Source organism: Saccopteryx bilineata, chromosome 3 (assembly GCF_036850765.1).
Source record: "Saccopteryx bilineata isolate mSacBil1 chromosome 3, mSacBil1_pri_phased_curated, whole genome shotgun sequence".
Lineage (NCBI taxonomy): Eukaryota > Metazoa > Chordata > Mammalia > Chiroptera > Emballonuridae > Saccopteryx > Saccopteryx bilineata.
In genome coordinates, this window is record NC_089492.1 from 274371723 (window position 1) to 274385599 (window position 13877).

At 45.6% G+C, this 13877-nt stretch overlaps 2 protein-coding genes across 3 annotated transcripts in view; both read left to right on the top strand.

The window, feature by feature from the left end:
* The window catches only part of PAQR7 (progestin and adipoQ receptor family member 7), a 146136-nt gene that overhangs the window by 9791 nt on the left and 122468 nt on the right, over positions 1 to 13877 (top strand). The gene's annotated exons all lie outside the window — the stretch shown is intronic.
* Positions 8371 to 13877, top strand: part of PAFAH2 (platelet activating factor acetylhydrolase 2) — a 70063-nt gene continuing 64556 nt past the window's right edge. For both annotated transcript variants that reach the window (XR_010730489.1, XM_066270043.1), the window contains exon 1: positions 8371 to 8438. The gene's annotated coding sequence lies outside the window, so the exon portion shown is untranslated. The remainder of the gene's footprint in view (positions 8439 to 13877) is intronic.

Here is a 13877-nt window from a genome sequence, read left to right on the forward strand (position 1 = left end):
TCAGTGGCTTTGGGAGCCCTGAATAGAAAGGGAAGTGTTTTCCCACTGTGTGTATTTCTTGCCCGCCGGGTGCAAGCTAGAATGAAAGCTAATGGCCCACCAGTTCTTGGCTTCGTTGTTTCATTACCATCTGTCCGAATCAAATGCGAACCTGCTTGGGCCAGGTGGCTGTGATGGTGGCCGTGGCTACTGGCCATACACATAGGTTAGCTCATTTAATGCACTCACTCTATAAAGCATCCACTCTATAATGTAATACTATAATGAAGTTAATGTAGATATTATTGTTACTGGACTGTCATTTCTAGGGAGGAAAGGTCAGGGGAGGGTCCAAACCACATGACTAATAACATAAAAGACCAGGGGGTCTAAACCCCATGACCAGCGATATGTCAGGGGAGGAAAGGCCATCCTGGGGGCAAGGTCTGGTGCCAGTTTTGCCCTGTGCTAGGTACCCAGGGCTTTCTGCCCTGGTGACCTTATGTGTCTGACTATAAGTTACTTGTCCAGTTTGTTCTGCTATCTGTCTCAGTTTCCCCATTCCACTTGCCAAGGAATTTTCCTGGCTCCTTACTATCCTGCCTCACTATTGTTGTCTCCATTTACAGATGAGGAAATTGAGGCCTGAGAATAGTCATTATCAAGGATTTCACAGTTAGTAAGTGACAGACCTGGGATTTAAAGTTCATAGCCTATGTCCAGAGTCCACATCCTTAACTATAGTGCTTTCCCATGGTACATATTCGTTTTCTTTGTTTTTATTTTATTTTTTATTTTATTTTATTTTATTTTTTCTTGTGGGAGAGACAGAGAGAGTCAGACAGAAAGGGAGAGAGATGAGAAACATCAATTCTTTGTTTGCAGTTCCTTAGTTGTTTATTGATTGATTTCTCATATGTGCCTTCACCGGGGGGCTACAGCAGACCAAGTGACCCCTTGCTGGGGCCAGCAACCTTGGGCTCAAGCTGGTGAGCTGTGCTCAAACCAGATGAGCCTGCGCTCAAGCTGGTGACCTCCAGGTCTTGAACCTGGGTCCTCCACATCCCAGTCTGACACTCTATCCACTGCACCACCGCCTGGTCAGGCCATGTTCTTTGTTTTTAAAGGATTTTATTTATTAATTTTAGAGAAAGAAAGAGAGAAAGATGGTGAAGAGGAGCAGGAAGCATCAACTTGTAGTTGCTTCCCATTTTATGCTTTGACTGGAAAATCCTGGGATTTCCAGCTGGCGACCTCAGCATTCCAGGTTGGCAACCTGAGCATTCCAGGTCAACATTTTATCCATTGCACCACCAACACAAGTCTGACAGGTATTTGTTTCCTTGTCCACTTTCCCCACCAACCATGAGGTTTCTGAGGATATGAAGACAAATCATTTATACACACCCAGTACCTAGCCCAGAGGAGACATAAACACATGTTAGAATATAAAAAAGAGAAAAGCAGGCCCTAACCACTGGGTGCTGGCCTGGCACTCGCAGCTGGTCTTTAGTGTTCCCTAGCTGAACACAAACAACTTCACATAACATCCACATCTGTGACCCTGATGGATCAGGACACAAGCAAGACCACTCTAGAATCCTGTCTGAACACAGATAACACGTGAACAAAAAGGACCAGGCGCCCCTCTATACTCATATAAGAAGCTATTGCTTCTTACTAACACCTGATCTAACCTCAGTTGTCTTCCCTCCTTCTAGATCAGAATCACTAAAATCCCACCATAGAATTACTCTTACTTCCTGACAGCATCCAATCCAGAGCAAAGCCCTGCTTCCAGTTGGAATTGGTTAAAAGTTTCCAGCGCTAGTCAACCTGGCCCCTACCACCCATTAGTGGACATTCCAGCTTTCATGGTGGGCGGTAGTGGAGCAACCAAAGTACAAATAAAAAGATAGATTTAACTATAGTAAGTTGTTTTATAAAGATTTATTCTGCTAAACTTAGCGAAAATCCGACATAAAGTACTTGGAAGTAATTATTATTATACTAGAAAGCCCGGCGGTCATACGAAATGACCACTGTTCTAGATATTATAAATTGTAATTAAAATGATTTGTGCAAAGGTGTCTGCTAATTCAAACTGAATTACCCAGGGCAGGCGGCGAGGACGCCCCTTTGCTTACTGCCCCATGGGGTTTCCCCCTTCTACTTGCTTAATTGCTTAAAGTAGAGTGCAATGAAGGAAACCACTGGTGGTATATTTCTTTTTTTTTTTTTTTTTTTTTGCATTTTTCTGAAGCTGGAAACAGGGAAAGACAATCAGACAGACTCCCGCATGCGCCCGACCGGGATCCACCCGGCACGCCCACCAGGGGGCGATGCTCTGCCCATCCTGGGCATTACCATATTGCGACCAGAGCCACTCTAGCGCCTGAGGCAGAGGCCACAGAGCCATCCCCAGCGCCCGGGCCATCTTTGCTCCAATGGAGCCTCGGCTGCAGGAGGGGAAGAGAGAGACAGAGAGGAAGGCGCGGCGGAGGGGTGGAGAAGCAAATGGGCGCTTCTCCTATGTGCCCTGGCCGGGAATCAAACCTGGGTCCTCCGCACGCTAGGCCGACGTTCTACTGCTGAGCCAACTGGCCAGGGCGGCGGTATATTTCTTAAGAGCCACAGCTAACTCAATAAATAAAGGTGATTTAAATAATAAAATGTTAATTCACATGTCAAAGATCTCTTTGTACACATTTCTTATGTAGATCTTTCCATCATTTTTAAGCTCGCCTTGCAGAGGACCATCAATTATTTTTAATTTTACGTCCGTTCTTTCACGAACTCTTGAACAGGCAACATAAAGTTGACCATGTCCAAATGCAGGCTCAGGTAAAAAAATGCCAACACGCTTAAGCGTTTGGCCCTGAGACTTATTTATTTATTTATTTATTTATTTATTTATTTATTTATTTTCAGAGACAGAAAGAGAGTCAGAGAGAGGGATAGACAGGGACAGACAGACAGAAATGGAGAGATGAGAAGCATCAATCATTAGTTTTTCATTGCGCATTGCGACACCTTAATTGTTCATTGATTGCTTTCTCATATGTGCCTTGACCGTGGGCCTTCAGCAGACCAGTAACCCCTTACTGGAGCCAGCGACCTTGGGTCCAAGCTGGTGAGTTTTGTTCAAATCAGATGAGCCTGCGCTCAAGCTGGCGACCTCGGGGTCTCGAACCTGGGTCCTTGGCATCCCAGTCCGACACTCTATCCACTGCGCCACCGCCTGGTCAGGCGGCCCTGAGACTTATTGATGGTCATAGCAAAGGCAAGTTTTACAGGAAATTGTCTACATCTCAATTGAAACGGCAACCCTGTTTGAGATGGAGCCAAATCAATTCTTGGAATGATATGTATTTCACCTTTAGAGGAGCCAGTCAAAGACTTAGCTATTATGACATTATTTTTCAATTGGAGAACCTCTAGTCTTGTACCATTGAAAAAACTCCTTCTGGTGTTAAGATTTCTTGCCTGACCAGGCGGTGGCGCAGTGGATAAAGCGTCAGACTGGGATGCTGAGGACGCAGGTTCGAGACCCCGAGGTCGCCAGCTTGAGTGCAGGCTCATCTGGTTTGAGCAAAAAGTTCACCGGCTTGGACCCAAGGTCTCTGGCTCAAGCAAGGGGTTACTCGGTCTGCTGTAGCCCTACGGTCAAGGCACATATGAGAAAGCAATCAATGAACAACTAAGATGTCGCAATGCGCAACGAAAAACTAATGATTGATGCTTCTCATTTCTCCATTCCTGTCTGTCTGTCCCTGTCTATTCCTCACTCTGACTCTCTCTCTGTCTCTTTAAAAAAAAAAAAAAAAAAAAGATTTCTTAACAGCATAATAATTGCTCCAATCTTTAACCTCAATTTGTGAGGTGGCATGCCAGAAGGCGGGACTATTTGAATTTCGTGGCAACTTTACCCCATTGGCTAGTACAGTTACGCAAGCAACCAATAAGCTATCGGTGACAGACACTTAAGCCGCATATAATAAAGATACTTTAACTTGCTGTAACTCTGCTTTATAAATTTTATAAAGTAAAGTTACTTCCCTACTTTATAAATCACCATTACTGTGGAATCAGTGGGTGGTTAGAAAATTTTACTACTAACAGAGATATAAAAGTGGGCAGTAGGTATAAAAAGGTTGACTACTCCTGGGTTAAACCCATTATGTAGATGGAGGATGCAGGTTGTCAAAAAGGATTTGTTTCGCCTGACCAGGCAGTGGCGCAGTGGATAGAGCATCAGACTGGGATGCGGAGGACCCAGGTTCCAGACCCCAAGGTCGCCAGCTTGAGAGCGGGCTCATCTGGTTTGAGCAAAGATCACCAGCTTGGACCCAAGGTTGCTGGCTTGAGCAAGGGGTTACTCGGTCCGCTGAAGGCCCACGGTCAAGGCACATATGAGAAAGCAATCAATGAACAACTAAGGTGTCGCAACGAAAAACTGATGATTGATGCTTCTCATCTCTCTTGGTTCCTGTCTGTCAGTCCCATCTATCCCTCTCTCTGACTCTCACTCTGTCTCTGTAAAAAAAAAAAAAAAAAGGATTGCTTTCTTTCCAGGTAAAGAATGCAGATAAGGTCCTGGCCAGTTGGCTCAACGGACAGAGCATCAGCCCAGCGTGCAGATACCCCAGGTTCGATCCCAGATCAGGGCACCCATGAGAAGCGATTATCTGCTTCTCTTTTCCTCCCTCTCCCCCTTCTCTCTTTGTATCTCTTTCAGCTAGTGGCTTGATTGTTTCGAGCGTTGGTCTCAGGAGCTGAGGATAGCTTGGCTAATTCCAGCATTGGCCCCAGATGGGGTTGCCAGGTGAATTCCGGTTAGGGTGCATGCAGGAGTCTGTCTATTTCCCCTCCTCTCACTAATAAAAGAAAGAAGGAAGAAAGGAAGAAAGGAAGGAAGGAAGGAAGGAAGGAAGGAAGGAAGGAAGGAAGGAAAAAGAAGGAAAGAAAGAAGAAAGAAGGAAGGAAGGAAGGAAAGAAGGAAGGAAAAAAGAAAGAAGGAAAGAAAGAAGAAAGAAGGAAGGAAGGAAGGAAGGAAGGAAGGAAGGAAGGAAGGAAGGAAGGAAGGAAGGAAGAAAGAAAGAGAAAGAAAGAAAAAAGAATGCAGGTAGTCTGGTGACCATGATGAAGAGGAAACAAGGTCCATGTGGGTTCTTGTAGCAATCATTTATCCAGATGTTTGTCTTTGCCTTCAGTTGAGTTTAGCAACAGTTCAACAATTTAACAAAAATTCCAAGAACTGAGACATGAGACACGCATAGGCCCCACCTCCTTAATGACCTCCTGACTTCATTTTTTCTTTTTTGTGACAGAGATAGAGAGAGGGACAGATAAGGACAGACAGACAGGAAGGGAGAAAGATGAGAAGCATCAATTCTTCATTGCAGGCCCTGGCCAGTTGGCTCAGTGGTAGAGCATCGGCCTGGCGTGCAGGAGTCCCGGGTTCGATTCCCGGCCAGCGCACATAGGAGAAGCGCCCATCTGCTTCTCCACCCCTCCCCCTCTCCTTCCTCTCTGTCTCTCTCTTCCCCTCCCGCAGCCGAGGCTCCATTGGAGCAAAAGATGGCCCGGGCGCAGGGGATAGCTCTTTGGCTCTGCCCCAGGCGCTAGAGTGGCTCTGGTCACGACAGAGAGACGCCCCGATGGGCAGAGCATCGCCCCCTGGTGGGTGTGCCGGGTGGATCCCGGTCGGGCGCATGCGGGAGTCTGTCTGACTGCCTCCCTGTTTCCAGCTTCAGAAAAGTACAAAAAAAAAAAAAAGAAAAAATTCTTCATTGCAGCTCCTTAGTTGTTCATTGATTGCTTTCTCATATGTGCCTTGCCCACAGATTGAGTGATTCCTAGCTCAAGCCAGTGACCTTGGCTTCAAGCTAGCATCCTTGGGCTTCAAGCCAGTGACCTTTGGGCTCAAGCCAGTGACCATGGGGTTATGTCTATGGTCCCACGCTCAAGCTGGTGAGACTGTGCACTGTACTCAAGCCAGTGACCTCAGGGTTTCAAACCTGGGTCCTCTGCGTCACAGTCCGATGCTAGATCCCTGAGCCACTACCTGGTCAGGCCTTCTGAGTCCATTTTAAGTGACTCTCTTAGCAATGCTTATTCCATTTTATTTTCTCCATTATCAGGAGGAGAACAGGAAATCCAAAGCCAGTCACTCAAATACCAACTTAAAGTAATTTAGCAACGATGTCAGAGTAAGATTGTAACCAACTAGAAGGAAACCTTGGGCCACTGGAGGATGAGCTCTATGATGAAAAGGCTGGAAAATCAACCTCTTGCTGAAAACTTAAAGCATTTGAGGGTTAATCCCAGAAGAGACTAGATTAGAAGGAAATACAATTGAATTCAAGTAGTTTATTTTGCAACAGAAAATAGTTTGGGCCTAAGGCAGATCTTTCTGACAAAAGAGGTAAAGGAAGTGGTAACATTCTCATTTCTGGAGAGTTTAAAATTCAGCCAGCAAATGTCCCCCAGCATGGCCTGGTCTGGAGCAGGAGAAATAACCTCCAGCTGCCCCTCTCATGACTCAGGACTCTGGTTAGTCATGAGTGTTCTGGGCCAGCTACAGAACGCCAATTAATTAGCCAGAGGGAGCCACTCTCTGCTCTGCACTAAGCTTTTTATGTTCACCCATCACTGCCACCAGCCACAGCTTTAATTAAAGCCAGAGCTTAATTACCACAGTGCAGTGCTGCCATCACTCTCTCCTGATGACTTTATCTTGGCTTCTGGAAGGATGGTGGCAGTGACAGTGTGTCAGGAGGAGAGGTGAGCCTAAAGCAGCCTAGAGCATGGATTCTGAGCACTGCTGATCTGAGGGTGCACAGGGTGGGTGGGTGGAAGCATCAGCTGTAGGACTCAGCACCTGACCTCAAGTTGCTCACAATTTATAACAGAGTTAAGACCTTCCTCCTACAAGATGGCACAAGGCAGTGTGAAGTAAGCCCCCCAAATGAGGGGTGCACACAAATATCCCAGAGAAGGGGCAGAGGTCTTTGGGACTGGAAGGATCAGGGAAGCTTGACAGAGAGAAAGGGAAGACCTAAAGGAGTTTTCAAGGAAGAACAGGATTAGACAGGACACCAGCAGAACAAGGTACCTAGTGGAGGGAAGAGCATGAATGTGGCAGGAACAATGAGACCCTGATAAGATCCTGAGAATGGTGAGGAGGCAAATGTAGCTGGGAGCAGAGAGAAGGGCTTCCTTTCAAAGATGAGCATGAGCAACAACACTTTTGGGGAAGAAGGTGGGGGGCTGGGTTGGGGAAGGGTTTGTATGCCGGGCTAAGAAGTTGGGACCTCCTTCAGTAGGTAGTAGGAAGCCACTGAAAGTTTGTGGGGTTTTTTTGTTTGTTTGTTTGTTTTAATATTTTAAGAGTTTATTTGAGCCAAACTGACATTGCCAGGAAGCAAGATCTCCGCCACTGAAAGTTTTTGAGCTGCTTGAATGATCCAAATTCCTTAGGGAAGCTTACAAAACTCTTGCAGTTGGCCTCCTGCCGGTCTCCTCAGGTGTCTCTCTCTTTTTCAACATTCCATCCCTTAATCCACTGTGCTCCAGCAGAGTGTAACACATTCTTCACACTCCCTGTACTATTCCTTCAATTTTGATGTCTAAGATCTCCCAGAAGCCTTGCTGACACCATTTCCCCCTGGGCAGGTGCCATTTTTCAAGAATCCCACACCCCCTCAGAGCTCCCCATTAGAGTACATTTATCACTGGGTTATAATTACTCCTTTGTTGGAATCCTTGCTAGACTGCGAATTCTCTTGAGGCTGGGGATAGTATCTTGTTCACTAATGTGTCGGTAAGACTCAGCATAGGGCCAGCAAGACGAGGGCGGCTGGAGGGGCTGTGCAACGGGACGACCTGACCTCTCCTGTTTCTCCTTGTTCCTGGGGAAGGACAATGGACAATCATAGTGTCAACAGGTAAAGGTTGGTTGGAAATGTGCCCTTAACTTGAGGTGATCAGTCTCATATTCTCACAGAAAACAAATTTCAACCTCCTGCCCACCTCCCTAAGAATAAGTGAAGTCACGGTATTTCTTGGCATGGCTAGGAATTGTTTAAGGAACAGTGAAGCGGTTGGTTGTTAATGGAACTATATACGAAGAAACCTCTCTCCAGCCTTGTAATCGTGGCAGTGGCCCCTTGTCCACCAGGGGGAGGAATCGCACCACATCTCGGGCCTTGCGTGGTTTCACCCAACGACAAAGGGCCGCGTGGAACTATGGGAAGTGTAGTCCTAGGGTCGAAACACTCTTGCACGATGCATCACGGGAGTTATAGTTCGGGACAGAGAGGCAGGAAACGCTTTTAAGCGCCAACGTTGAGTTCTAGAAACTACAACTCCCAAAGGGCATTGGGCTCCTGGGCAGTTACTCGTTTCCGTCGAGGCGACTGACCGTCGGGCTACTTCTGAGAGGGCAACTTGACTGGGTAAGTTTGGTAGGGGAAAGCTCCTGTTCTGAACTGAGGTGACTGCAGACTTTCTCATATTCCAGCCCGGTTTAGTGCTTCTCGCCTCATTCCACGAACTCCACAATTATCTCTCATCTTGTCTGATTCCTATTCAGATGCCTCCAGTGGCCACTCCCACCCTTAACTCTCCCGCTGGCTTCTGCAGCCATCCCTCCCGGCGTCTTAGGACCGAGCCCCCGCGCCTGAGCCCACAGCCGCACCTCTCCGAAACCTGGACTTCATGCGGCATACCTTCTATGTGCTTTCCTCTTACCCTCACTGTGCTGTTTTTATGCTAGTGGAACAAGGCTTGCCATTACTTCTCAATCTGGGAAAAGCCCAGGCAGGTCTGGAAGTCCGCAGACCCAGGTTCTAGTCCAACTCTGCAGCGCACTCGCTGTGTGAACCTGGACAAACCATACTTCTCTGGGACTCTCTTTCTTCAACTAAAAAAAAAAAAATGGAGATGACCATTGCTCCATCGCCCTAGAGATGAGGCCATGTTGTGCAGCCAGTAAGCTAACGTGTGTGAAAGTGCTGTGTAAACTGTAAAGCCTCCAGAAGCGAGAGAGATTATTTTTATTATAATTACTAATGCTCTGGAACAATCTTATCTTGGCTCCTTTTTCAGCTCTGACCCCTTGTTGCTCAAGCCTGTCCCCTGTGTAGTTGGTGTCTCCATTCTCTAAGAGCAGGATGATATTTCCTCACTTCCTCCAGAGACCAAAGGGCAGGCTAATGAGCTTTAAGCCTCCAGAGAGCTTTCCCTGAAAGGCAGCCTCAATGAAGTGCTTATCTTGGACTCGGTCCTGAAATAGCCAGTGATGAGAGGTCCACACAGCTGGCAGAAGAGAGATTTCTGCTCAGGGCGAACGGACGAGCAGGAGGTGGACAGCTGCCGCGGAAGCCCTAGCCATTCCCTCCGGGCTCTCCTGGGCCTGTTTAGTAGTTTGAGGTTCTGGTAGGGGTGTCTCAAGTGCAAAAAGGCAAGAAGGAAAGAATCCATTCTGCTAAAGAGTTTAATACGAAAAAAATCAGAGACCTTGGCTAAGGTATGATAAAAGAGAGGCATAGCATTGTTGATTAATTCCTAACATTTTATGAGCACTTCAAATATACCAGGCCCTAGGCAACATGAATTTTCTTATTTAAATTTTACTACGTCCCCATTTTACATATAAGGGACTCAGGCTCAAAGAGGTCAAGTATAGTTATAGTTAGAGCTACTATCTCTGGTTATAGTGCCTTTTATATGTTGGGTACTTTACATATATTATTTAATGTAATCATCATCAACAACTTCATGAGTGATTGATATTTCTATCATGTGGATAATTACCAGAGGCTTAGAATTTAAGGAACTTGCTTAAGATTACACAGCCAATTAGGTGGCAGACATGGAATTCAGCCTTCACCAAAGCCTTTCTTTCCTCACTGTAACATACAGCTTTATTTTTAGATAGAAAGACAGAGATTAAAGAATTGAGAGGATTTAAGCCTGACCAGGCAGTGGTGCAATGGATAGAGCATTGGACTGGGACGCAGAGGACCCAGGTTTGAAACCCCAAGGTCGCCAGCTTGAGCACGGGCTCATCTGGCTTGAGCATGGGCTCATCCGGCTTGAGTATGGGTTTACCAGCTTGAGTGTGAGGTCGCTGGCTTGAACATGGGATCATAGACATGACCCCATAGTCGCTGGCTTGAGCCCAAAGGTCGCTGGCTTGAAGCCCAAGGACACTGGCTTGAGGCCAAGGTCACTGGCTTGAGCAAGGGGTCACTTGCTGTGCTGTAAACCCCCCCCCCCCCCATTAAGGCACATATAAGAAAGCAATCAAGCCTGGCCTGTGGTGGCGTAGTGGATAAAGCGTCGACCTGGAAATGCTGAGTTCGCCGGTTCGAAACCCTGGGCTTGCCTGGTCAAGGCACATTTGGGAGTTGATGCTTCCAGCTCCTCCCCCCCTTCTCTCTCTCTGTCTCTTCTCTCTCTGTCTCTCCCTCTACTCTCTAAAAATGAATAAATAAATAAATAATTTAAAAAAAAAGAAAGAAACTCTAATTCTAAAAAAAAGAAAGCAATCAACAAACTAAGATGCCACAACAAAGAATTGATGCTTCTCATCTCTTTCCCTTCCTGTCTATCTGTCGCTCTCTCTATCTCTGTCTCTGTCAAAAATAAAAAAAGAGAGAGGATTTAAATCAAAGCCAAATAAAGGGATATTTATTGGATCCATACTATGTAAGGAAAGCATGAAGATAGATGAGTTGGCCTGCAAAGAAGTATAAAAAAGCAGTCTTGCCTCTGTAGTAGATCCAAAGAATAAGGCGTAAGAGTGTAAAAAATTAAATAGCTTGCCCTAGCCGGGTAGTTCAGTTGGTTAGAGCATCATCCTGAAGCACAGAGATTGCCGGTTCAATCCCCAATCAAGGCATGTACTGGAACAGATAGATGTTTCTGTATCTATCTCCCTCTCCCTCTCTATCTAAAATCAATAAAATAAACATTAAAAATTAAACAAGTTTTATTTTTTATTTTTTTACAGAGACAGAGTCAGAGAGAGGGATAGACAGGGACAGACAGACAGGAACAAAGAGATGAGAAGCATCAATCATTAGTTTTTTGTTGCGCGTTGCAACACCTTAGTTGTTCATTGATTGCTCTCTCATATGTGCCTTGACTGCGGGCCTTCACCAGACCAAGTAACCCATTGCTCAAGCTAGAGACCTTGGGTCCAAGCTGGTGAGCTTTTGCTCAAACCAGATGAACCCGCACTCAAGCTGGCAACCTCGGGGTCTCGAACCTGGGTCCGCCACATCCCAGTCCGACACTCTATCCACTGTGCCACCGCCTGGTCAGGCTAAACATTAAAAATTAAATAGAATTTATTGAATAAATTGATTATTAAGACCTATTACAGCAGGGCACTACAGTTACTAGGAAAATGAGGTCATAGATATGAGAGAGACAAAGTCTGAAAAACCCAAATTTGAACCCCAGCTCCTTTGCTCCGAGCTTTCTTAATGAAGCCTGGGGACTCAGACTACAGATACTAGGCCAGTTAAGCCTAGTAACTGGCAGGGATATGCTTCTGGTGGCCATGAGATTAAACCAAGTGAAATCGTAGTCATCATTTTATTAATATGAAAATGAACCAGAGCCTGACCTGTAGTGGCACAGTGATAAGGTGTGGACCTGGAATGCTGAGGTCGCTGGTTTGAAACCTCAGGCTTGCCCAATCAAGGCACATATGAGAAGCAACTATGAGTTGATATTTCCTGCTCCTCCCCCACCTTTCCCTTTTTACCTCTCTCTCCTCTCTCTAAAATCAATTAAAAAATCTTAAAAAAAAAAAGAAAAGAAAATGAACTGGAACACTGTATGAAAATGGTGAAATGCAACACTCAGTAGATGTTGCATACACATGTGTCTGAATAAAAGAAAAATCCCACCCTGGCCGGTTGGCTCAGTGGTAGAGCGTTGGCCTGGCGTGAAGAAGTTCCGGGTTTGATTCCCGGCCAGGGCACACAGGAGAAGCGCCCATCTGCTTCTCCACCCCTCCCCCTCTCCTTCCTCTCTGTCTCTCTCTTCCCCTCCCGCAGCCGAGGCTCCATTGGAGCAAAGATGGCCCGGGCGCTGGGGATGGCTCCTTGGCCTCTGCCCCAGGCGCTAGAGTGGCTCTGGTTGCGGCAGAGCGACACCCCAGAGGGGCAGAGCATCGCCCCCTGGTGGGCAGAGCATCGCCCCTGGTGGGCGTGCCGGGTGGATCCCGGTCGGGCGCATGCGGGAGTCTGTCTGACTGTCTCTCCCCGTTTCCAGCTTCAGAAAAATACAAAAAAAAAAAAGAAAGAAAAATCCCGTGTACCATCTGGACCAGAGATTCTGAAACCTTGTTTATCAGAAACACTTGGGAAGCGTTTAAAAATTATCTGAATTCTGGGAATGGGGCCCTAAAAATATATATATATATTTTTTTTTTTTTAAATTTTTCTATTGATTTGAAAGAGAGATGCATCAACTCACTATTCCATTTAGTTGTGTATTCACTGATTACTTCTTGTAAATACCCTGGGAGAGGATCAGACCCGCGACCTTAGTGTACCAGGATGACACACCACCATGAATTGTTTAGATACAGTGAGCAAAAGAAGGTAGAGATATCTGGGCTGATTTCCTTGGGAAATTCCATAGCATTGACTAGAAATGACTCTGGATGCTCCATGTGGATGTTTCTTTGTCAAAATGTGCAAGTCAGATTGAATTTTTTCATCTTCCCACTTTACTTGGGCATCAGTCAGTATGATCCCAAGGAATGCAGATTCATTTTCATGTTAGCCTCACTGTAACCAATTAGCTTCTTTAGTTTTTCTTTATTTCCAAACTTAATTTGATTGATAACCTTCCCAGGAACTTTTAAGAACTCCCAGAGGGTTCTACTCACCTTTCGTTTAGCTGTTTTTAAGACCACTCATTCTGATTCCAATCCTAGGCACTATTCTCTGTGGGTTTAAACCAACTTCTCTTCCCATAAGAAGGTACTATCTATCATTCTACCCAATTCTGAAACCAGACTCATTGTTGGCTCTTCCTTCTCTCTTGATTCCCCAAATCCACCCAGTTGCCAAATCTTATTTCTGCTTTTTACCCAATTAACTGATATTTCCTGGATTAGCGCCCGGAATTACACTAGGTGCTTTAAATGCATTAGTTCATTTTATCTCCATAGCAACCCTATGAAGATGGATAATATTCCTATTGTGTAGATGGGGACTCAGGCTTCATTAAGAAAGCTCGGAGCAAAGGAGCTGGGGCTCAAACTTGGGTTTTTCAGACTTTGTCCCTCTCATATCTATGACCTCATTTTCCAGTCGATTTCAACTCCTTAATCTAGCTGGAGGGACCTGCTAGCCTCCAAATCTGGTCACACCATCCCTTTCTCGCCTGCCATCCATTGTTTCTTATGTGTGCTTTGCTTTCTTACCTCTATGCCTTTGCTCACACACTCTTTCTTCTACTTGAAAGTCAACTTTTTCCATCTTCCCCTCCACTCCTGAGCTAAAGGAGCTCTTTCTTCTCAGAACTTCTGCAGTATTGTATCTGACCCTCTTTTACAGCAGTTAGAACTTTCTGCTGCTTCACTGTCGTGTGGGTGACTTGACTTGCCATTAATGACAAGGGGACAGGTGAGGGTCTCAGACTAAGCAGCACATACAGTTTCTCTCTGCCGAAACAGTTCACTGAATGCATCAAGAGCTTAGCTTAGATTCTTAAAAAAAAAAATGGGTTTACTTTTAAACGTCTTCCAAGAAACAAAATGAAGAAGTCTATAATAGAAAGAAAATCATTTATTATCTTCCAAAGTTAAATAGAATGACATTATGATTATCAGATTTTGGGGTTTCCACTGACAGTTGGCAATCAGC